Source organism: Cyanistes caeruleus, chromosome 13 (assembly GCF_971803275.1).
Source record: "Cyanistes caeruleus chromosome 13, bCyaCae1.hap1.1, whole genome shotgun sequence".
In the NCBI taxonomy this organism is placed as follows: domain Eukaryota; kingdom Metazoa; phylum Chordata; class Aves; order Passeriformes; family Paridae; genus Cyanistes; species Cyanistes caeruleus.
In genome coordinates, this window is record NC_141713.1 from 2,009,100 (window position 1) to 2,034,554 (window position 25,455).

General features: G+C 40.8%; 1 protein-coding gene across 43 annotated transcripts in view; it reads left to right on the forward strand.

Moving 5' to 3' along the window:
• Positions 1–25,455, forward strand: part of MEGF11 (multiple EGF like domains 11) — a 255,052-nt gene that overhangs the window by 36,112 nt on the left and 193,485 nt on the right. For 4 of the 43 annotated variants that reach the window (XR_015275704.1, XM_086848736.1, XM_023933788.2 and 1 more), the window contains exons 1-7: positions 10,935–11,110; positions 12,134–12,377; positions 13,830–13,937; positions 14,923–15,109; positions 15,303–15,385; positions 16,000–16,159; positions 22,033–22,146. The gene's annotated coding sequence lies outside the window, so the exon portion shown is untranslated. Of the gene's footprint in view, positions 1–10,916; positions 11,651–12,133; positions 12,378–13,829; positions 13,938–14,922; positions 15,110–15,302; positions 15,386–15,999; positions 16,160–22,032; positions 22,147–25,455 lie in introns of those variants that run through there. The other 39 variants (XR_015275709.1, XR_015275717.1, XR_015275713.1 and 36 more) reach the window with 27 other exon arrangements.

A 25,455-nucleotide genomic window follows, 5' to 3' on the forward strand; every position in this document is an offset into this window, starting at 1 on the left:
TTTTTCAGTTCATTCACAGATCATTTAGGTTGGAAAAGTCTTCTAAGACCATCAAGTCCAACCATTCCCCCAACACTGCCAAGGGACACTGACCCATGTCCCCAAGTGCCACAGGGCTTTTAAATCCCTCCAGGGATGGGGCCTCCAACACTGCCAGGGCTTGGCAACCCTTTTGTTAATGGTTTTTTTCCCAATATGGAACCTAAACTTGAAATTTTTCTTTGCTGCTACAGATTAATGTAAAGGAGCTGTGGCAGAAAACTTCCTGCAGGATCTGTGAGGGAGTGATTTTGGGTATCAGTTGTGACAGTTTTATAGAGGGGAAGGGTGTGGAGGAAATACAAAGAGGTGCCCATGGTTCAGGTGAACAGCTGGGACACGGAGGATGAGGAGGAGATGGGAACCCACAGGCATGAAAAGAGCAGTAAGTGCTTGATTCAGACCCTGAAGGCAAGAACAACCTTCCAGTGCTGCGAGGAGGGGATGGGTGTGAAGACTCAAAGGTTTGGGCATGGTTTAATAATTCAGAGTTTCTTGATTCTGAAAGTCAAACATTTCTTCAGCGAGAGCCAGAACCATCCTGTCCTTAATGAAATGAGTTTCACGGTTCCAGTGCAGGCTGGAGGGGATGTGCTCTCCCCAGCATGTCCTGGCCTGTCACAGTAGGATTTCTTGCCATTCTGAATAACTCTGCTGTGCAAAAAGGTGATGCTGAGCTTAGGCAGATGTTTTGCTGCTCTTCCTCTTCAGCAGTCAGGTTGTTCATTCCCCACCTCACACGTGGGCTATGAATAAACAGCAGCCTGCAGTTCTCAGAGAGCAAGGGAGCATTTACTCAACGGTTCTGAGCACATGTTCCCTCAGCTGGAGAAACATTCTGTCTTTATTCTGTTTTTCCACCTCTGCCTTTTTATTAGGAAAGAGGACTGCATCTTTAATGCACTACTTTACAACCTTTTATGTAGAAAGATTAACAAAAAGGAACCACACTTAATTTAAGATGACAACTTAGGTTTGCCTCTGGATTCTTTTTTGGCAGACGTTCTCTTAGTAAATTACATTTGACAACCTGAAATAAATTCAAACCAAAATTTATGCCTGCATTTGCTCACAGGGCTGTGGTTCATCAGATTGTGTGGTTAAAAAGCTATGAAAAGTAACAACTAATTTAAAAATTTATTTTTAGACAACCTACACGGGCTACCAATGCTAAAACTTTGTTTAAGTAAAATCAGGTTTCTGAACACGTGGAGGTAATTTTTCAGTTGATAATAGAGTTACTTATAGATGTTTGTGCAAGAAAAAAGAAAACAACATTACGAAACAAGAAGAAATGAGTCATAATGATACTCTTTCAGTTGCAGTTTAACACAAAAGAGGTTTTAGAAACATAACCAAGGACACGGCATCATTGAAAATTTTCCCAAAGGAGAAGTCAATGTTAGCCGAGACTGCCAGAATTTACTTTAGCTATTACTATGGATGAATAATTATGCTCAATTCAGCCAGTGATATGGGTTCACAGCAGGTTAATTGGTAATAATGGGTTTCATTCCAAACAGTGAGGAATGATTTTTCAACAAAAAATGTGCTCTCAGTGGGAGCTGAAGATGTCCTTGCTTTCTGTGCTCCACAGCCACAATAGCACGTGCAGGACACCAGGGCTCTGGGCTCAGGGAGCTGCCCTTGGCTGCTCGTGGCTATTGACAGGGGATGGAACAGGCTGAAGCATCATCTCAGCTGGGCAAACTTGGCCTGCTTTTAAAAATTATTTTCCTTCCCCCGGCTAAAATTTGTGTCTGGACCAAGGAGAACAGAACGATCTTGTTAAAATCCCCGATGCAGACAGACCTTTATCTCTGTTGCAGAGGTGTAAACACACAGTGAGTCATTTGAAGGAAAGAAACTTGATATAAATTGGTCTAAGAAGAATTTTCTGGGCTTGTGCCTACAGAATAGCATGGGAGTTCTCCATCCCTTCCTCACTGCACCATATAAATAATAATGAAGCAGGAATAAGTCTTATTGATTGTGAGCTGGCTGAGAGCAGGATCTGAGCTCTCAATTCAGAATCTTCTCTCCCTTCAGCACCTTCCCTTGAGACAGGGCTATCGTTTGTCATGTACACACATGCCCAGGAGTGAGGAATACCAGTGTGTAGGACAGGAGAAGAAATGAACACAGTTCACCCTGGATAAGCCTCCTCACTTGGGTTACATCCCAAGTCATCTCCCTTGAAGTGTTTTATCAAATTCTTCCATCCTTCACCTTCTGTGGATGATTTCCTGCCTCAGCATTCAAGTCCTTTTTTTCCCTTTGCTTCCTAAATTGTAGTTTCTGCATTTGAGGATCCCAGTGACTTTATCAGAAGCTCTCCAGACAGCAGGGAGTAAATCTCGATTTAAAAAAGAAAAAAGAAAACCCTCAATATTTTGTCCTTTCATTAGTTCAAAAAGAAGGAAAAAACCCCAAACCTCTGGATGCATGTTCAGAAGCTGCTGTGTCTAGTCCTGTTGGATTTGCATGCAAGTCATTCCATACAAAGAGAAGCTGGAAATACATTAATAGGACACTTCCAAGGTTGAAATATTTGGGCTGTTATTTTCTCCTCTGCCCTAACTGATGTTTCTTTGTAAAGTTCCCCAGAGAGAAAAATGCTATTACAGTGTTTGGATTCTTCCCCACTTTGATGAGTCAATGTCCCACACTCTGCCTTGGGATGAGTTTGAGCTGTAGCACATAGAGAGTCCATGGAGATGAGCACTGAACGAATGTTTCCCTCTCAGCCCCCTGAAGTCTGGAATCACAGGGCTGTGTGACTGAGCCTGGCCACTCTGCTCTGCCCCTCAGCCCTTCCTGCCAAAATATCCAGGAAATTCAGCATCTTTCCTGTGAGCAAGGCATGGGAACAGAGATACAAATGTCCAAATTCAGGATGTTTAGACATAACAAGAGAATCAGCAGTGGATTGGAAATGGAACCTGTGCTCTCCCTGCTGCTGTGGGTAATGGGCTCAGCTGGGGCTCTCAGTGTCCTTCCAAACACGAGTTTTAGGCAGGGGAAAGAAGGTTGTGGGTTTGGTCCTCATATGGGCCATTCACTTAAAAGCTGGAGTCAATGGTCCTTCTGAGTCCCTCCAACTCAGAGCATCCTGTGATTCTGGGATTACCCAACAGAACCTTTGATGCACAGTGTGGGCCTTTTCTCTGCTGAGCTTTCTACTGTTCTGTCTTTTGACTGTGCTGCTTATATTAACTTTTCATATATTTTGTAGATTTTCATGTTGAAAAATTTCCACTGTGTTTGTTTTTAATTTCTTCTTCATTTAATTCTGTGTGATCCTTTTCCTTCCTTGCTGTTTGAGACCTTCAAGCAGGAGGAGGTGTTTGTTAGCTGTCCTGGAGAAGGCTGGAGCCTGTGCTAAAAGTCATCCCCATTTATGTTGACACAGGTAACCCTGAAATACTGACCAGCACTTGCCCCTTCCTCTCCCCAGAGGTAATGACTGCCTTGCCTACCATTAATTACACCACCTGCAATCTCACCTTGGACTTTTAAAACCTTATGTGGTGTTTTTACTCCAAGATTGTCTCAGATACAAATTGCAGGTAATTATCTACATCCATCATCCTTCCCTGTGTTTCATTAAACATGGAATGGTTTTGCACTGCTGTCTTGACTTCTCTGTTCCAGTTCCCTCACTGCCCATCAGTGTCATTAAGGAAGTTTTGCTTCCAAGGTCTTCAAAGGGCAGGCAGGATGAAGTCCCAGGAACAGGAACACCACATATTAGAACAACACCCCTGCATCCCCCCCCGAAATAATAAAACATCCAGCATCTGTCTTGGGTAGAATAACCTTTTGCTTCAGGCTTTCTCACTCCTGGGAGCTGTATTTTACCCTGAGGAAATATTTTACTGCTTTTGTTCCCTGAGCCTGCCACCAGAGTGATATATGTATATGTATTTAATATGCTCTCCATGCAAAATCCGAGGTGACCTATCCATCCTGTGCTCCGATTCAGGAGCCTGGCTCTGATTTCACTCACCAGGAAGGAGCTCTCCTCCAGCCAGGGAGGTAATTCCAGTCTGAAGTTGGTGAAAGTAATGAATTAAACCATGAGATTGTTCTGTGACTACAGGAGTGGAGCTTTTCCAAGTGCTTTCCTTGCAGTGTAAATCACTTGGATTCAGATCCCGAGCTTAACTGAATCACTCATTCCACTGAAGCTTTGAAACAATCCAAGGAATCTGCTCACTTCCTCAGGCAAGTGAGAAAGATATCATGTGATGCTCTGATTTAGGAGCAGATCTAACGCTTTTAAAAGTCCAATTAGAATCACAAAATTCTTTGCATTTGATTGCATTTTGAACAACACAATTTATATAAGAAATAAATCTATTTTTCAAATAAAGTTTCAAAATGTTGCTGCTCTAGCAGCTGAATGAGTCTTACAGATGTGACAGGAATGCTTTGAAATGTAGCAAAACGCTTTTTAGCCTGTTGAAGAGATAGAAATTGCTCACATTAGAATAGAAATGGGTAGTAAATTTATATAATAAATGATGAGCAGTCTGGAGTGCGTGGATCAGACATTAAATTAGTTTCTCTCGTAACTCCAATGAAATTTAAGTTACACAAGGATGAAAAAGGAAGATGTGAAGAAGCACCTGACCAAGGTGCAAGGTCCTGCACCTGGGACAGGGAAGGGGAACCTCCAAGGCCAGTTTGGACAGGGCTTGGAGCACCCTGGGACACTGAAAGTGACCCCAGAGGTGGCACTGGATGAGCTTTAAGGTCCCTTCCCACCCAAACCATTCTGAGATTCTGTGAATATCTCAGAGGTGGGATTCAGTGGGATGCTGTGAATACCTCATTTGGCAGAATTCATATGAAAAATCAGCCATTCATGCAAATGAGAAAAATTATCCACTGTTTGTTAGTCCAGGATCACTTGCATGCCTCTAGCATGTGAATAATAAGGAATCTCAACAACTTGGATTGCTGTTTTGACTAAATGTAGCATTTCTTAAATCTGCTTTTATTTCTTTAATATTTTCAACTTTGCAGGTGCTCTGAACCAGCAGTGATAGTGACAATACAGTGGTTTTAGCACCTGAAGAAGTGCTCCAGTCTCCTGCATTTCTCTATCAGGATGTGAATTCCTTCAACCATAAACCAGAATCCTAATGATTTATGTATTGATTAGATATATATATATAATTTATTTCTGACCCACACTCTAGGAGATTTATTGGTGTAAAATCTACTTGTTGATTTTTATTATGCTCTAGGTGGTGGGAATGGTTTTGATTGATATCCCACAATGATATTAATAATATTGTTTGTATATTTTAATGATTGTAACTTAGCTAAATGAGGATATAGATCTGCAATGTCAACATATTAATTTGTAGTAGTACAAACATTTCTTTTTTGTTAATGCAACTTTTATGTTTCCTTTTAATTTTGTATGTTAGTGTGCAGGAGCAGGTGGAAGCAGCTCCAGGGTCATCCATCACAATTTATAAAAACTTTTTAGCAGTGTGTGGGTTGTCTCATGCTTGCAGAGAGGATATAATTCACTGGCTGTTTTCTGCTGCTGAGGAAACAGAGCCTTGCTCTGAGAGCAGCAGGAACTGGGCTTTGTTCACACGTTCTTTTACCTCCTGATGATCACAGAGTCCACGTATTGGTTTGGGTTGGAAGGGACCTTCAACACCACCTTGTTCCAATCCCAGTTTCCTCTAGACCAGGCTGCTCCAAGCTCCATCCAGCCTGGCCTTAATTCTCATATCCCTTCACTCTGAGAGTGCAGCACAGCCTTATCTCACAAGGGAAGTTTAAATTATTTTCCCTTCCCATTAAACAGATGCACTGAAAACATTTCTGAGCAAAACAGGCCAGAATGGAAAAGGTTCAGTTACAGTCAGGGCCTTTCCATTACAACAATCATGTGCCAGTGAGGTTCTTTGTCATCTTCCCAGTAAATAACTGGTCCAGTTGAGCAATTCCACTGATGTCAATCAGAAGGAAGTGGATTTTTTTGTGCTCATGTTTTTGTTTATACATTACACCTGTGTATAACATAACACTGTACACACAAAGTCAGATGGCCCAGCTCTAAAACCAAATTTCAGTATCTGCCACTGCTGCCAGGTAGAAATCATTGAAGCAGAACCAGAAGACAAATAAAAAACACACTTGAACATGGAGGTATTTTACTGGCATAAGTGTTGTTGATGGACATTCAGGTGTATCCTGTACAGCTCTGGAAAAAATCAATACCTAAGTTCCTTCAGTGCTGCTTGAAAAATTGTACAGTGACTTACACAGTGGCTGGTTCACAAACAGCTTTGGAGGGCTGTGAGTCCATGTGTGCTGCTGATTTAGAGCTGTGGGCTCATTTTTTAGAAGTTAGTGAACAGAAAGCAATCAGTGAATTAGATTGTGAAAAAATAAAAGGTTTTCCATTCGTTTGCTGCAAAACTCTCCTTGATCCTGATTTACCAACCTTCCTAAATTCTTGTGAGGTTTCTGTATCAGCTGTTCCTATGGTGCAGACACTTGAGCCAGCAATAAGAGCAGACACTTTTGTGACAGGATGCTGTTAATCAGAAAACAATTTTGGCTTTTGGAAAAACCAAGTTCCCTGTGGTGTCAGGTGGGCAGTGGCTGCAGTGGGGTTTGCACTGTAAGGTGAAACATTTGGAAGTGCTGCTGGATCTCTCAATCCTCAGACATGGCTCCAAGGAATTCACTTTAAAGAGAGTGATGGTTTAGGAGTTTTTAAACCCAGAGATTTTATACCTACTGTAATATAATAAATTATAGCTTACTTTGAAAGAGCTGATCAAATAATTGGTCATTACTTGCATTTGTCTCCTTGGTACTAGTTAAGTAAATGTACATGAAAGATCCCACTGTTTCCATACTAAAGAAGCAGAAGCTGAATACTTGTTGAAAAAGAAATCAAATTGGTGGTTTAAGAACCAGTGATCTGTAAAAATGAAATTTAAATTATATTCTACTGCATTTTTCACATTCAAGACATGAAAAACATATCTGGTACATTTCCAGCATCTGGCAGTTACTTGTGGCATTAAACCTTATAGGAGCTTTCATTCCTGGAACACCAGGCCATATCCTTCACTGGAAAAAATCAGTTTTAACCCAGTAATGACTTTCTTAAATACAGTGTACAGTGCTCTCGCACAGGAATCCTCCTTTTATCCAAAGGTCTCAGAACTTGATAGTTCTGCCCATTAAAAAAGTAAACAAAACTTTAACCTTCCTTCAGAGATTCATCAGAAAGGTCAGTGCTCAGTTCCCTCCAATTTCCCAGGCTCAGCTGGGAGCTGATTAAAGCTGCCAGCTACAACTTGTCAGTTTTGTCAGAGACAACTTTATAAACCCTTTGTTATTCACTTTGCTGTGTGTTATAAATATATTTATCTTCCTCTGTCAGGTGTGGACTGGACAGGTGCTAAAGGAGCAGTTAAGCTCTAACATTAATCTCTCTAACAATGTCATTACTTAGTAACTCAAACCAAAAACATGGGCAGAATATTCAGGAACTTTCTCTAGTTCTTCTTACAGGTGACTGGAATGGTTAGGAGGAAAATGTTTGTTATTCCAGGAGGTTTCTAGCAAGTTTATGTCTGTAAAATCAGAATATGTGACTGGCTGTTATTTTGTGTCTCTGGAGAAATTTTCCTGAGCTTTCCTGGGTGTATTTAGGACCCAAATATTACCTGAAATGAGGTCTCTCACTTCCCTTCTGTAGTAGCTCAGGCTTGATCTCTTACTGAACACAGAGATCACATTCTGTAGCTACAGGTTTAGGCATAACACCGTTAATCCTGGCTTTTTCCAAATCAAATGGAACTTGTGAGTAAAACCAGGCTGTATAAAGTTAATTTAATCTAAGTAGAACTCTTCAGCTGTTGAATGTCTTCCATGAGGTTCTGCAAACCTGGCTGTTTTTCCTTTGAGTTTGGTTTGAAAGCTTTTTTCTGCCAGGGGTACAGATGAAGCAATAAAAGGCCATATGACATAAATGCAGGAGCAGTTCCAGAAGGGATTGTGCTGCTCAGGTTTCTCTGGGAGCACACACACCCCAGCATCACCCTGAGCTCAGAGCAGGGCTCACAGCAATCACAGTGAGGGGAGGCTGAGCACAGGCAATTGGCAGTGCTTCCTTAATCACAAAATGCCAAACATGAAGTTATCTTTGTCAGAACTTGTGCACTGCCATGGAGGAGGTTGGTCACAGGAGAAAAGCTGCTCATCTCCAGCTGCCAGAATTTAGATGGGTGCTCACTCAGCTTCACAGGCCTGTTCTTGATTCAGGGGGTTGAGCTTCTGCTCTCTAAATTAGTTTAGGGGCTACAGAACAACACAAACCATTATAGACAGGAGTGTGCAGGTAAAGCATTCGCTGTTGCTTCTCCTCTAAAAGGTCTGAATTAATTTCAGATCTTTGACATCTTGGGAACTTTCTCAAGGACTTGAAAGTACACAATGCCTTTCTCTAATACTGATGAGTTTCAAAATGTGCCATGGATGTGAGTCTGGAACGAACAAAAGAGCAAAGGGCAGAGTGTGGCCTGGGTGGGCAGGTGTGGAGAAGTGGCAGAGGGTCACTTTTAGAATCTTCCATCCATTAATTTCCTGTTCCTGCTTTGCAGACTAATGCATTGTGACAGTGTGTCACTTGTTTCTTTCATTTCTGAAGGGTCATAAACAAACAGCACCATTTTAGGATTTTCACAGCGTTGCTGACAAATTCTCTGACTTTTGGACTTGACTGGAATATTATTTCAAACTGCAATAAATTGAAATCTGTGTTGATATGCAGCACTTCCTCAGAGACTTTATTGTGTTCTGCTCTCAGAACTGGAAGATGTGTCTTTTGGTTATACTTAGAATCACAAGCAACGTAAATTTAGTGGTTTAACAAATTCCCTCCTGGACTTTTCATCACCCAAACTGATGTTTGTAAGTTTGAACATGCTGTTCTCTGTAAGACAGTCTGTTCAGGAATCAGGATAAAGAAAGACAAACAGAGGATTTCTTCCAGGTCATGTCTGAGTGAAAGTGTTAATGTGAACATGCTTGTAGTAGACTTTAGTTTCTAGTTATAATCAATACTTGACATATTTTTCCCATGATTAAATTAAAGCTGGGAAAGTGAGATTTCCCTGAGGAGAAAACAAGTGGCAAAAGAGTTCATTGGTGATCTGCTCCTAATCGAAATAAGTGCTATAATTACCTCTGCTCTCATTCATTTCTTTGTCCCTGCTCCCTCCCCCTGGCCTGGTGCCCAACAACTTTCTGGCTTATCACCCACATCAGAGAAAGGAAGAGTTCACACACGTGGACTTGCTTCCTCCTGCAGGATTCCTTAGGAGTCAAGGAACATTGTATTAGAGCTGTGTTTCTTCTGCATAATATTTTCCAACAAAATGAAGAGGAACTGAGCATCCTCAGGGTTCCATGTCAGCATCCACCTGGAGTGAGCACATTTTCCTCATCAGGAATGGGGACAGACTGGGTTCCCACCAGCACAGCCGTGGGACTCTTCAGGCTCCAGGGAGGATATTTTTGTTGGAAGTTGGTGTTTTCTTTGCCTTGTGTTTCCCTGTATTTTTGCTAGGGCTGGATCTTACCTTCCTGAGCTTGAGCAAGGCATGGGATGAGGATGTTCAGCACACACCTGGGCTGACACCTGCAGAGGGGTCAGCTCCTCACGGATCCTTTTCCTGCACATCCATCCCTACCTGGGTGCTGGGATTGCTGGTGCCAGTGACTGACTCACTTGGCTCTTTGAGGCTACTTCCAGGAAAATGAAAACAGGAATCAATAGCTTGAAGAAAGACATCAAGTAGAAAAATGTGTCTGGAACCATTTACAGAGTATTTTCTAGAAAATTATACTCAAGCCTTATCTTCCCCACACCAGCAGTTTGATTAGATTCTGAATGAGCCTTTTCAGAGTCCTCCTGGCAGGTCAGCCAGAACTCACCTGCCTCTGGGAGCCAGCTGTAGCTTTATTTCTTTGTTTCTAGGAATAGAACTCAGCAATTGCTCCACCATTAATGATTTCTGCATCCTGAGCCTCTTTCCCTGTGGTTTTTTGAAGGATTAACCATTGGAAACAAATTATTCTTTTATACCTCACTTTTTTTTTTTACGGATTTCTTTTAGTGCGTGAAAATAATTAAACTGTTTTGAATCTGGAAAATTGATATATTAAGTAAGTTGTCTGGGTTTTTATTTTGAAATCAAACTTTCTTTGTGCACTGCTACGAGGAAACAGTACTAGGAAAATCTTAACAATACCTGACAAATACAGATGTTTATTCAGTTTTTCCTGTGCAAAGTGTAAGAATGTTCTAATTTGTGCTACGTTTCTGAGGTACCTGCTAATAGACTGCAAGATTATGTTCCCATGCAAACTGAAAATTATGGTGGCTTTAAATTAAAATGAAGAACTCAATCTTTATGACGTTAAGTCTAATGCTATCCTGCCTACAGTTATTTACAACCCAGATGTTTACAGAAAATGAACCAAGCTCTTTATTTGTATTTTTTTACGGAACTACTGTCTCCTCATTAAGTCCCTCCTCGGCGCTGGCCCACGCGGCTCTTTGAGGCAAACATTGTTTATGACACATCTCCAAGCTGATTCAGAGCTGAGCAGAGAGAAACTGGGAATAATTCCACTGCAAAAACAAGCAATAGTTCAGGTGTTCAACTACCAAGGTGGAAAATTGCTCTGACAGTTATGATGTTGTTCCATCTTTTCCTAAGACTAAAACATCATTTCCTTCCAAGGCATCATGGCTGCCGTGGTTCCAGCACTCACCAGCCTGCCCTGTACTGGTTATACTGGTTATACTGGTCATACTGGTCATACTGGTCATACTGGTCATACTGGTTGTGCTGGGCACTGAGCACAAGGACCCACTGCAGACTGAGCCAAAAAGCCTCTCTAAAAATTTCCGTGGATTATTTACCAAGCAGGAGTTCTTCCCTGTTGTTTATGCTTGTACAACTTACACTGAAGCAAAATGCAAATAATGAACTACAAGGAGCAGGTTTATCAAGCTGAGTTTCACTTTTGTATACTGAATTATGAACACCCAGCTATTTCTTCATGAAAGTCTCCTTAGCCTCTAATTAATATGAATGCAGAACACAGAGGTTGTATTTCTATTTTCTAGATGTAAAGTTTTGATGATAAAAGACAGCTTGATGGGATTAAGAAGAATTTGGTAACTTGAATGCTTGACTTCAGAATCCTTTGTATTTTTTTTTCCTTATTTATTATGTTTTGGGGTTTTCAGCTGGGAAAGCTATGAGATATCAGAGTTCTTGCCTGTTTTTCTCTTGTTTGAATGGATTCCATGATTAATCTGGGGGACTAATGAGCTTCACAGTATCACTGGGTTTTAATAGAGGAAGAACTGGATGACCTTGTGCATGGTAAAAACAGCAAGAAATTTAATAAAGCAACTACAAAGATTAACTGCAATTAACTTAAATAATGTGAATCTTTGCTGTGAGGTAGAAGCTCGTCATTTGGAGGTGACAGAGGAGAAGAGAGATCTGGTGGCAGTCAGGTGTTCCAGGTCTGATTCAGTGAGGTATTTTTGTGCAGAGATGGAAAAATGTCAGAACATTTGTACAAAGAACATTCCTACAAGGTAGAGCGGGGATGGGAGAGGTCATGAGTGAACAGAAAAATAAATTTGGCAGAAAGAAATAGAAACCTCTCTCATGTGAAAACTTGTTTATTCATGAACATCATAAAGGCCATAATTTTTTTGAGCCTGCTCACAGTGCCAAAAATGGCAGCACGAGGAGCAGCGTGGCCGAGAACAAGCATCAGATGTGAGGCTGTGTGATGTCACAGAATCATTCTGTCACTCAATGCCAATGATTTCCAGGGCTGATTGCAAGCAATCATTAATCACTTTGTATTGAGAGCAACCAGCTCCTTCACATCTGGGGCAAGAACAAGTGGCACCTATTTAGCCAATGTTCTGCTCTCAGCGATTTCACACGTTGTCTTTCAAAATAAACCATACTGGGAGAGATGAAGAAAGATTATATTTTTTTTTCCCCAGGAATTCAGATAATTGAAAACCTTGGTTTACTTCTGAATTCAGTGTTCCCCATTCACACTGACAAGAGAGTGCCAGTGAACTACAGGGACTGTCCGATGTGGAATTAATGAAGCTGCTGTAAGAATATTGACAATTTCTGAGTATTATTATACTTCTCTGTATGGTTATTAGAGAGAAGAGCAAGATCATATGACAGCTTTTCCTTTTTTACTCACCTGCATTGGAAAAGGCTGCTGTAAATCAGGTGTGTACTCAGTTCATGGGATTGGAATAATCTCACCAAACCCAGAGTCAGTTGCTCTACATGGCTGATATAAAGCAAGAGCATTAGGATATATATATTTCCCAATTTATATATATTTATCTCCAAAGCCAAAATGTCTTGGGAAATTGGACCTAACTGATGTGACATATTAACCATAGAATCTGTCCTATGGTGTTAACACAGTGTATATATTCCACCCTCCCTTTCTAGTTTAGAACCAGATTTATTAAAGCAAGTATGATGTTTCTGGTGAATCCCACAGTGTTTCATAATAATGAAAAATTTCTCTTTGCCTTTCTCCTGTGCCTGACAATCATGAGAAGTTACTTAGACATGTTACATCAAATTGGAATATTTTTAAATGTAAATGTTTCTCAATAGCTGGGGTCTCAGGCAGTCAAAGTGAGAGGTGGCAAAGTGCTGCATTTCTATGAGTTAATGAAATACTTTGTCTTTCTGTAATCGTTGTTCCCTAAGGATTGCAGTCATTCCTTTGAAATCCTGCTTAATCTCCACAGTTATTTATTTTGTCAGTACCTTCAGTCGTGATGGTTTGCTGTCAATCATCCATTGTCAAAAGAGAAGTGAATTTCATCAAATATTCTGTAGGTGCTGAGGAAGGATTTAGCTGCAGCCCTTGGTATTGTAAATGAGACAAAACTCATTAATGACGTGGCTCATCTGCTCTGAGTGGCTCTGTCAGGCAGGAAGGCGGAGCTAAAGATAACTCATAACCCCAATGTCTTCTCAGAGTGGCCTAAACAATAGTCATTGATCTAAACATAAATTGCAGTTATTACAGACTTCATTTCTTTATGGCCCATAATTAGATAGTTCTCCAAAGAACTTTTTATCACATGCATTTTCATTAATTAATATTAAACGTCATTAGCAGTCAACTCGGCTTGATCAAAGGCGGATAAGTTGCGGCAAGATTCTGAGAAATAACATACCATTTACTAATTATATTATTGATTTTCTGGTCTGAAGAATCCTCATTACAAGTGATCCAAAGTGGACTTTGCTGAGCCTGCTGGGGGTGCTTTGAACATGAGGAGTGGCTGGCAGTTCTGAGCCTCCCGCTCGCATAAATCACTCCTGGGCCTGCTTGTGCATCTGTTTTCAAAGGTGATGTTTTAATGGACTCTGAAAGCTGCAAAAGTGTGTTCTGTGTGGCTCCACATGAAAGAGGAAAGAGATTTGGGGTTTTTTACTCCTGATTTTAATCATTCAGAAAAGATTTTAGATCTGTAGGCGGATACTTTTGAACAGTGGAAATAATGTGGCATAGCTGATTTTAATTAGTAGGCCAGCCTAAGACAGAATTTCCCATAGCTCCCTGTGACTTTTTATTTTTTTAAATGAGTTTTTAGTACTTTTTTCAAAGTTAATGATACATTCAGACTTTCCAAATTTTAATTTCATGTGAAGGCAAAAACTGAAAAAAACCCCAACAAACCCAAACCAAGCCACGAGGTGAATATTTGATAAGAACAAATGTGGATCTGAGCAACAGGAGCAACCTCAGATGTGTCTTATGTAAGTTTAGTGCTTTCATAGGAAAATGAAAAGGAATTGAGATCAATGACATAATTATGAAACATTAACTCTTACCCTTAATTGCTTATACTTAAGAACATGAAAAGCCTAGATTCTAAAGTATGTCTGTGTATGTGATTAGCCTATTCAGTTGCATGAAATTTCAATTTACTCTCAATTCATGATAATAAGGTGTGATATTACTAGTAAATATTTTGTTTAGATTGTGAAGTTTGAAAATCTTTTAGAGCTAGAACACGATCCAGACTCCAGCTGGCCTTTCTGTGCCTGTTTTCATTGAGGTGTTAAAGGTTTGAGGATTTTGACTAAATCCTTCAAAGGAGTAACTTACAGATAAAAATCTTGGTCAGAGTCATTATCCTAAAAAAAAAAAAAAATCTGAAAAATAAGAAGTTAACTGTAATTTTTTTTAAATCAGCTTCCAATTTTCAGATTTTTAAGGCCTTAGAATAACATTCTAAAAACTTCTGACTGCTCTGGTTCCCACCTACTCCTTCCTACTCCCACCTTCTGTTTGACTTCCTAGTTAGCAAATCAAAGAATTGAAACAGGCTGAGAAATGCATGTCTGGGCTGGTGGGTGAGCTCCAAGCTTAAACAAATAAACAGATGAGCAAATCACGTCCTATCCCCATATCTGTTTGTGCCTCAGTCTGCTTTGGCAGAGCATGAGGGGTTTCATTCCTCAGCAGATGAGGAGGACACACTCTGGCATCTTTTCTGCTTGATAGAAAATCCAAAGGATATTTCAAGGTGTTTTTACAGGACATTTTCTCAAAAATCAGTGTAAGGAGCAGTTTGGGAGTTGTTTGAATAGCCCAGGTTATAAATAAATAATAAAATATATAATAAAAATTACTAATAAGTAATAATAATAAGTAGTAGTAATGATAAAAATAATAAAAGGAATCAATTATTTATTTAGGTATTTTGGTGTTGTGTTTTTCTGTTTACCCCTGTGGCAGTTTTTTAATTGGACAGTGATTTTTCTGGCTCACACACATCCTTTGAATATCTCCAGCTTTGTGTGGCCCAGCTATAGCAGCAGAAAATGATGGAAAGAGTTGGGTTAGGAGGAGATGAGCTGGAGTTTAGCTTCTCCATATCTGAGGAAAGGAATCCCATGAGAAGGAAGCAATGCCATGGAAGAAGGTAGGAGGGGGAAGAGGGGATAAGATACAAGAGTGGTGTGCAGGCTGCTGCGATTCTAATGAGTGGCCAGAAGAGAGTTCCCAATCACCTGTCCTGCTTCCACTCAAACATTTTCATGCATAGAAAAAACTTGTTTGTTCTGTGGCAAAGGAGGGATCACTGAATTAAACAATCTTGACCCTTTACCCTGCAGCTCATGGCACTCCTGGAGCCCCAGCAGGTGCTGGAATTCATAACTAAGAGCATAGAAACTGCACAGGTTCCCTTGGAGACTGAGTGAGTTGGGTTGAACTTTAAATAAATAGAGATACAATTGTTTGTAGTGAGTTTTGTGAAGGGGATGTGGCAAGTGGCTGTTGATCTGGGAAGAAGTTCCCATTCAATCCTAAGTGGAATTCTCCAGAGGTGTTTTGGACAGCAGTGTGTGAGATAACAACACCTAGAAGGTGATGGTCAGAAAAAATGGCTGAAGAGGGAAAGAGAACTTATAACATGTAGATAAAGAACTGGAGCAGGTGGAAGGAGGGGAATAATCCATGGGGAGCTCAGAAACCCTTCATTGCTGCTGTGCTCTGCAAGGGAGATCAGCATCAGCTCACACTTACAACTTTACCACAAGTGTGGTGCTAACAAAACCAGAAGTCTCAAGGCTTGTGATTTTTTTTTAGCTGAAGGTGGTGTTTGAGGGGAAATGGGGAGCTCCTTTGTTTGCTGCCAGCCAGCACCTTCTGTGCCTGCTTTGTGGAGAGGAGAACTTGGGTTTGGTTTTGTTTAGCAGGATGAGGGTGTTTGCTCAGAGAACCTCAACACATAGTGAGCTGTGTTCAACTTCACACTAAGTTCAAAGATATATAAGCAACTTTTAAGCTCTGATTTTTTGGCCTCTGCAGGGAGATTGATAAAGGACTGGTTATGAAGTGTTGTCCTTGGTCATCTGAGAGCAGTGGAGCTGAGAACAAGCTCTGGAAAGGACTCAGAAAGAAGACTCAGCAGATGGTACATGCATGATGTGAAAAGAACACAGAGAGAAAACTGTGCTTGCCTTACCTGGTAGGAAAAAATTTAATTAGTACATCTGAAAATGAAGGAAATGAAGTCCTAAAATTTCCCCATAAACTCTCTCTTCTATAATTTTCATTAACCTTTTTTCTCAAAGCAGTTAAATAAGTTTTTAGTGTCAAATTTAGGAAGAGAAGGAAGAGGAAGCCAAGGCAGTTGCACACACCAGTTGTTCAGGTCTGGTTTTGTTCATAGTGGTTTTCCCAGCTCCCATTTCCCTGCCAGAAAACAGACACTGGCTCTAACCTGAGTAGCTCCAGAGCCATCTGCATTGGACTGAGCTGGCACATCCAAATCCTCCCCAGATTAAAACTGGCACAGTGAACTCAATGGACTTCAGCCATTTACACCAGTAGAGACTTCATCCTGTGCATCTTCTTTGCCTTTCTTCTACCTAAGATACCCCTTGCAATCCTACAGTTCTCTGTAGGTTTGCTCTTTCTGATGTGTTTATGACTGTTCTTCCCTTGACTTTTTTGACAAACATTTTTCACAGTGCCCTGTTACTGTAAGCCAGGTGCTTTTATCCCTAATGAAGAGTTTCCTGGAAAAAGAAAAAGAAAAAAAATAAACAATAGATAAAGTAGGTCATGGAGACAGCAGAGTCGAGAGCTTTGCATAGTGATGTAAAATTAAATAAAGCTGGGGTCATGTTCTCGTTTATCTCTGCAGCTCCTGCTCTAACAGGGTCTGTGATGGTTCCCGGAAAGGTGAGGATATTCTGGAGGACTCTTTTGATCTGCTGGGACTTTTGGGCAGAGTGTCTGTTTCTCTGCTCTGCACACAGGAGAAAGCAGCCACGGAGCTGTAGGACCTGGCTGTTAGCAGACAGCATTTGCAGCCACTGTTCTTGTCCATCTCAACCCCCTGAGACCCCTCTCAGTGAAGCTGCAGCCACTGTGCTGAGACTGATCAGGGGCCTCTGTGGTGGTGCAGCCCAAGGACCCACCCTCAGTGCTGGGTGGTTGAGAGATCCAAGTTTAAGTCTGGATTACAGAGATATTTTGCTTCTTGCAGAGATTTTCCCCAGCTCAGATCCAGCCTTTGATGCCCAGCAGTCCTCTTGCCTGGTTCACAGGGGAATCCAGCAGCGATTGCAGAGATCTCCACACCTTCTCCATGGCCTCAGCGTTGTGTCCTAGCAGAGAACACATCTGTTCAGCCTTTTTCCATGTCAGATTCCTGAATCTGGCAGTTTGTAGCCAGGCACCTGAGTAACCAGTAACTCAGGCAGGTTTGTGCATGCTCTGAAAACCAGATGGATTTTGTGGACCTCTAACTTGAGGCTTTGATTGAACCAAATATCAATTCTGCAGTATTGACAGTGTTACAGATGTGTCTGTAAGAAACACAGGAAAGCACAAAGGATTATAGCAGCTTCTGAGGAAACCTCTTGTATTTCAAGTAAAATTGGCAGTTTTTATGTGGCCACTCTAATTCTTAAGCCATTAGAAATCTAAAAATTGATTGAACGTTTATCTTATACTTACCAGACATCCACAGGAAAAGTTATGCTCTGTCTGGGATATCAATGCCTTTAATAGCTATGAAATTAAAAACTCTTAGATTAAGGTTTCAAGAGGCAGAGAGGGGAATGAAATGCAGGAGGAGGAAACCTGCATGATGCTCTAATAGGGAATGCCAGGGAAGATAAAGCTCTGGGAAAAGCCCCAGGATAATGTGCTGTTGGACCAGTGGGGTCAGTAAAGGTGGAGATGCAGAGGTAGGAAACATTTTCTTTCTGCATGGTGAAGATACTGAAGATAAAAAGCTTTTTGCTGTCTGTAGCATTTTTAAAAATACATGTTTAGTTTCAGTGTTCATTTTATTCCAGTGTTTGGTTTCATTTTAGTTGTATTGGTACCTCAAAAGGAATTCACCAACTTTAAAGCCAAACTGGAAAAACTGAATCTGGATTCTCAGTGCAGCTCCAAGGCTTGCAAATCAGCCTTCTCCCATAAATACTGCACTGTTTCTGGAAAAGGAGAGATGGGTCTTTAAATGAAATATGAGCTGTAGCATTGGGATGTGATGGTACTGCTGTAGATCAACAGCCATCAATCTGTGTTACTTAATTTGTCCCTGGCTCAGCTGTTCTCTGTACTTGGGACTTTTTTGCTGTTTGTTTCATTTTATTTTCTTCTGAGATAAATGAAGACAAAAAGAAAGGGTCAACTGTTCTTGACAAATAGAAGTAATTTTAAAAAATATATAACCGTAAAGGATATTTTGCATTTTCAAACTTTTTGTTTTTCTGACTTTCACAGCACTTTCACAAATCACAGTTAATTTATTTCATGGTGTGTCTATTGAACATCCTTTTCTTTTATTGCCTGTTACTCTCATTTTCACATCAACTTCATGAGCACTCTTTAAATGCTGTAAAAAAGTCTGTTAGAATAAATAGTTGAGGTTTTTAAACTAAATATTTAGAAACATTATTCCTCATCTGGGCATGGCTGTAACACTCGGGTTGCTTTATTTATGCTGGGTGTTCTGGGGATTGGAGGCCTTTGTTGCTCTAAGTGTCTAAGGAAGCATATGCTGGAATTGTTTTTCATCTTGCACATGGCTTGGGTGGGTGGCTGGGTGTGAGCTCAATTCAAGCTCATTTGGCTTCTCAGAGATGAGATCTTTGATGAGCGCCAGCCACTTTCTCTCCTGATGGAATGTCTGTGGAGGCATCTCTGAAAAGGGGAAGGGGGGTATAAATACACTGTTCAATCAGGAGCTAGTGTCACTCCCCACACAGATTCCAGCAGCTTTAACATTCCACTAATTGAGAGTTGTGGGAGCAGTGGAGAGGACACCAAGCCTGGCTCCTTCCTGGCCATCCCTGCCACAGCTCTCAGGTGAAGGGAGCAGCCAAAGACACAAAGTGCCTCCTCCTGACTTTCCTTGTTTCCCATGTTTTAATGGGGAGGGATCACAGAAAGCTGCCCCAGGAGGGTCTCCCAGCCTGCAGGACAATGTCTGGGGTGAAATCCTTCAGGGTCCTTCAGGGTTTTGCCTTCGTAGCCTTCCAGCACTGAGCTGCTTTTGGCAGAAAAGTGCAACATCAGCCCCTGTCCTGGCTGGCAGGGCTTGGAAGGACAACTCAGGCACTAGCAGGAACACAAACATCTCAGTGGGCTTGAGTTTGGATTGGTAACTTCAAGGGCCAAATGTTCAAAGGGCTGGCTTCCAGTTTTACACTGGTAGTCGAGTATCCAAGTACAAAATTATGGGCAGAAAATCACAGAAAATCTTTTTCCAAGCTGACCTTTCTGAAAAGAAGCCAGCAATTATGTGGATTTGGGCACTGGTTCAGCAGTGTTTTTAGGTGTTGTTAATGCAATATTTTCATTATATTTCTGTTGGACTATTGATTAACTGTTCAATTATTTAAGAAGAAAAAGTTTAGCACTGTAGTGAATAATAGCTTTTTGGATGAGTAGTTGTGCTTTGCACAAGTGTTCATGGAGTTTGTGTAAGAATTGACAAAATCCAGTCTGCACCTCTTTGTATGCTGATGATAATCTCAGGGAGTGGATGGGGAATGCCAAACATGTTTGCACATTGTTGCTTCAGTGTATTAACACTTTTCAGTTTGTAACAAGCTTATTTTCAAAGCACCTGGCAGGTTGGCCAGTCCTCTTCCTCAGGGAAGATATTGAGGCTTTGAGAACTTGCATGTTCTTGCAATTCCACCTGAAGTTCTGGAGCCTGGTGCTGTGTGTGGGCTCAGATGGAAAACACTGGATGCAGAACTTGGGGTGAATTTGGGCCACCTCAGCCCAGCCCACTCTGCTAAGCCAGTGTCAGGCCTGAAATCTTTGCCAGCGTGATTTAAACAGAGGCCCAGACACATCCACCAGCCTTTGTCTTGATAAACATATTTCATTAGCCATAACTGAAGTAATTGCCCAGATTCCTTGCCTCTGACACATCTCTGTGGTATTTTGACCCAGTTTTCCTCTGAGAGCACTGAAGGAACAATCTTGAGCTTCCAAAAATAACATTTGATAGATTAAGCAGCACTTACTTCATTATTTATTCTCACTTAGCTGTGGCCAAGCTCCTGATGACTCCAGAAGTCAGCTCAGAAAAGCGTTAGCACTGAAGCAGATCTGCAGACTTCATAAGTTATCCCTGGAACTGTAACAATGTTCTCTCTAATAAGCACAACTCACACTGATGTATTCTAGAGATTAGAAATTTAAAGCAATTTAAGAGTTTTGGATGTTCAGATCCTGTTGAAATCAGTCTCCCAGCCCAGTCTTGGAAAACCAAGCAACTGTGGCTCAGAGAGTATCAGGGAGAGTCATGAGGGCACTGCAGTGATTATGACCCTGGTGTGTTTATTCAGGCTTTAAAATAGAGCCTCTAAAATGAGATCTTGGAAATGGAATTGCTTCCTTTGTTAGTACTGAACAGCACCCACTTCACAGGATGATGTAGCAGAGGTGGTGGCTGTGGAGACTGAGCACACAGGACACAAGATGCAGGATTTCCCTGTAAACTGTGAAAAATCTCAGACTTTTGCATTTATTCTTTCATTTCCCAAGTCATGTTAATTACTTGTTAATTCTTGTCTCCTGTCTCCTGCATTAATTGTGCAAGGTGTCAGCAGAGGGAACACGGCAGCTCAGGGCACAGTCTGCTGTTTCTGCTGTTTCTGCTGCTTCTTCCATCACTTGAATTTCTCTGTGCTCAGATGATAAGAATCACATTGTCAGTGCTTTTGTATTCAGTACCTGATCCTTCCTGGAAGTGTTTATCTGTTTTAAAACAGCTTTAAATTTTCATTAAAAAACAAACAAAACCACAACCTGTCACTGGCAATATTTCTGTTGGTCATGACAACAACTTTTAGAGGTGACTGGTGAGGTTGAATGGATTTGTTCTTTGACTGCCCACATTCAAACAAGCTGTTCTGAGCAGGTATCCTGAGCTCTGCAAATTATCCAGTCCTTTCATGGTATCTCAAGTTATTAATCATAAATGGAGGCATCCAAAAAGCCCTGATCAGTTTTGAAACTCATGGCCTCATTTAGCTTTCATAACAGCTTGTTTCGAACAAAATCTGATGTGGAGCCAAATGAAGTGTGTGTTTAAATGATCCCTTGCCTAAACTATCATGAAAATTTCAGATGGGATGAGAAGAAGGAATGCCACCAAGGGCAGCTTGTTGGAAGCTTGCTACTACTTAGAGACTAAAATAGTGTAATCAGCAAACACTCCGTCACTTTAATGCTTCCCCAGTGAAATCCAACTTTTTGTTTCCTGGCTCAACCACTCTCTTGCATTTTCCTCGATGGCTCCCACACAAATACTAGGATCCATTTTCATTTTGGCACACCTCATTTTCCTGTTTGGTAGAAACTAGAGTTAAGAACAGAATTATTTATCTTGATGTATACAATACATTTTTGAAGAATCAACGTGGCTTTGTAAAGCCTTCTTAACCTGTGAAAGCTCTTCAAAGTAAACGTGTGCATCAAGAAGGTGCAGTTGGATTTCCAAAAGGTTTTTTGCAAGGGCTTGCATCAAACTTCCTGAAAGAAACTGGTCTTTGTTGTTAGGATATTAAAGAAGGAAAAGTCTATATTGGAACAAAATTAGGTAGGAAATGATAGGAAACAAATTTCTGGAGGCTGGGAGGGTGTAAGAGGGACGTGTCACATCCCTGGTGTTCTTCCACTCTTTCTGAGTTCCCTGCTCTTGGCTGAAAGCAGGATACTGGGATTGGTTTGAAATAGCAAAATTATGTTCTGTTATCTAATTATTTCAAAAGTTTTGTCTCATTTCTGCCTTGATTTGTTTCCACACCCCCAAACACATTTCCTCTGACCCAGTTTTCTGTTTTTCCTGATCGCTCACAGGGCCAAGCCCCTTCCCAAGAGCTTTCTTTCACTCTCCTGTTGATGTGCCCTGTGTCTCCATGAGCTGGGGATCTGTAAAAAAAAAGATCCACTGGGAGTTTTTAGCACTTTAAGGTAAGATTTTTTAAAATGGCTCTTTGCTAAATGCGTCACTCGGAAATTCGTGGGGAAAATTCAGCCTAGGTTAACTGAATAAACATTTAGACTTTATGATCTTCCAAAGTAGATAAGCATTTAAGAATGGTGTGTGCTAGTGAAAGACATCTCTGCTTACAGCTAGACACAAAATTAGGTTGTTTTTCTTTTTTTGTGCTTGGTTTAGAGCTCACTTCATCCCAAATTGAGAGAAAAACATTCAGTTTAGAAATCTGTCATGGACTGGAAACTGTTTGAATTTCATGTCAAAATCATGTTATGAAATATTTTATGACAGAGATGTCAAAATGAAATGTTTCAGCACTTCTGGCCCTGAACAGGAAAGTCTCTAATGGTCATTTTTAGTTAGATTTTCTAGCCTGTCAGCCAAGGAAGCAGAGGAGAAATTGAACCTGTAGTTTTGGGTTTCTTTTTTTTTTCCCTCGGCCACTTAAAGTACACACTGGTCTTTTTTTTCACAAGAATATTACCAAAACTGAGTCCTCAACATCTAGGAAAAGCTTTCTAGGATATTTATTTCACCCAGCAAGGATTCTTTGAGATCTTTGCAGGTAGGTCCTACCCTCAGGGGTACTGCTGATACAGGAGATTATCAGACCTGCTTTTTCCACACCCTGATGTCCATGAAGTTTAAAGGATCATCTGCATCTCGAGGTCTCTTTGCAAACCCCAGTACAGTTTTCTCAAAGAAGGTTTTTTGTAAAGAGACTCCACAAACAAATAATTTAATGACTTGCCACCTACTAGTTCTTCTATAGCTAAGATTTGGAACTTTCTTTCCTTTTGTGATGGAACCACTGACTTGTATCAATACTGTAGGTGAAATACTGAAATTTTTGGAAAAGGAGGAAGATAGGAGAAAATGGCCTAAGGAGCAGCAGATACCTAATCAGTTATAATTAACAGTGAGACACCTGTGAAGAACCACCCAGTTGTCCCTTGGATTGAAAGACTCTTGCCAAATTTTACCTAAATTAGCTTCTTTCACTTCTGAAAAGAAAAATCAGGCCTGGAGAGACAAAAAGTGTCCATGTGGGCATTGCACAGACAACCTTTGTGTCATTTATTTCGGTGTTTAGCCCCCCAGGCTGCTGTCCTGGGAGAGTGGCAGACACTAGAAATGTTTGAATAATTTGGCTGTAGATTTAATGAAGTTACAGGCATTGTCCCCCTCAAGGCTGGTGCTTCCTCCTTGGAGAATGTGTCCCAAACACTGAATTGGAGGCAGAAATTTTCTATGTGCTGTGGTGAGCAGTGAAAGCTGAAAGCCCAGTATTAGATGTCATTACTGGATTCTTTTTTGATATTGGTTTTTAATATGTGTGCTTCTATTTTTAGAGTTTTATTCTGACTCCTGTAATAGCAACCATTCCATTTTGGTGTGAGGGCTTTTCTATTAGCAGTGATCAAAGTGAAATATTTCATGTGTGTTACAAAAAAAGACACTTGAGATGAATGAGGTTCTGCCAGATTTGGGGAGTGGGATGGTTCTGATCTTCGATCTGACTTACAAAGTTAGGAAATTAATGACACAAAGCAGCTCCCTCACAAACAGATAATAACAGAGCTTTAGCAATAAAAGTTCAGAAAACAATTCGGAACCTCTTTCTAATACACTGCAAAAAAATATTCTGGGTGCTATTAGGGCTTATAAATAATTCTCTGACATTTGTTTGGTTTAAAAACTAAACTGAGGCACCATTTTCTTAAGAACAAATTGAGGTCTCTGAGAACTACAGAATTCAAATATGGGGCTGCTTTAGACCTCATTCCCTTTAGAGTGAGTGAGGCAACAGGGCTCTATTCTCATTTATTTTTATTTTGTAAGGAGTACTTTAATATAAAGGATATATAAAATTCAATATAAAGAATGGGTAATTTTCAGCAAGAATGAGTGATCTTAAGAGCCTCTTTCTTAGCATCTTGTGTATTCTAAGCAAATCTTTCTTGAAAGTTTGCTTTCTCCTGAACTCAAGGGCACTGGCTTCAGTTGGTACCAAAAGAGAAGAAATTGGAGTCGGGGAGAAGTTTGATTTCTACCTTGAATTCATTATTATTTACCTTTCAGTTTCTGATAACCGATGGAAGGTAAATATAGGCAATAAATGACTGGTTTAAAGTCAGGCTGCCTTTCTGCCTGTAATTAATGTAGTACAGAGCCAGGCTGTTGATGTTCTCCAGGAGTTAACAAGCTGAGCACAGAACTATGTTTAGATTTAAGCCCTCTCTGAAGATTTGCATTTCCTGGAGCAGCTTTGCCCTGCTCCTGCTTTGCCCACATCTGTTCATCAGAAGGAGCTTTCCTTTAGCCCCTTTTGCTCAGCCCTGTACCAAAAGTGCAGAGTATGAAGAAGGAGGGTAAATCACAACCTGGAAATACAAGAAACACTTGTCCCCTGTGCTTTGGCATGATTGCAGTGCTGCTGGCACAGTTAAAGATGTTTTTGGGAGGGATCTGTGTTAAAGGGCTGCCAGCTTGTGGAGCCTCACCCTTGGGTTGTTCACATCCATTGTCCATGCTGTGCTCAGGGAAGGAGCAGCTCTGCTCTCCCACAGCTCTCACTGTTTGAACATTGGGACTTTTGGCAGCTCAGCCCTTCCAGACACTTTTCCTCCATGGAGAAGCAGTGCCCAGGACAAGGATAGGCTGTGGCTTTTCCATAAATACCTCCTTGCCTCGTCAGCCCTCTGGATTTCCAGACTAAGCTTTTGCATTGTTGCTGTGGGACTTTGGAAAAGCCCACAGGTAAAAAATGGTCACTCCTTGACTTAAACCCATTTCATGGGGAACATTAGCATTAAATCATGTTAATTAACATTAATAAGACTTACATGGCACAAGACCTATCTTTGGGTTTAGCAGCACTCTAGGAATAATTTAAAAGATGAGATATTGCTCCCATTGGGATTTTGACTTGAATCCACTAAAGGCAATGGGTGTCCTTGAACTGGCTAAGAAGGCTTTGGGTCAGGAGGCAATTTCTGAGCAGATTTCCTGGCTCTTCATTCTGCTTTGTGATGTCTTCTTTATGCTGGGCTGTATATCAGGGCCCTGCAGAGCAAACCTCTTAACATCCCTTTGCTGTTCCGGACCCTGAGGCAATGAGCCATGTGGTTTTTTGATGATCATATGAAGATTCAATCTATTTTTAGGGCAATCTTGTTGCCAGGAATAATTTCTAGGACTTCTGATTTGAATGGTGAATTATGTGTCCGTGTAAATGCCTGAAATGGATATTTAAAAATACTTTTTCCTGACTTAATGTT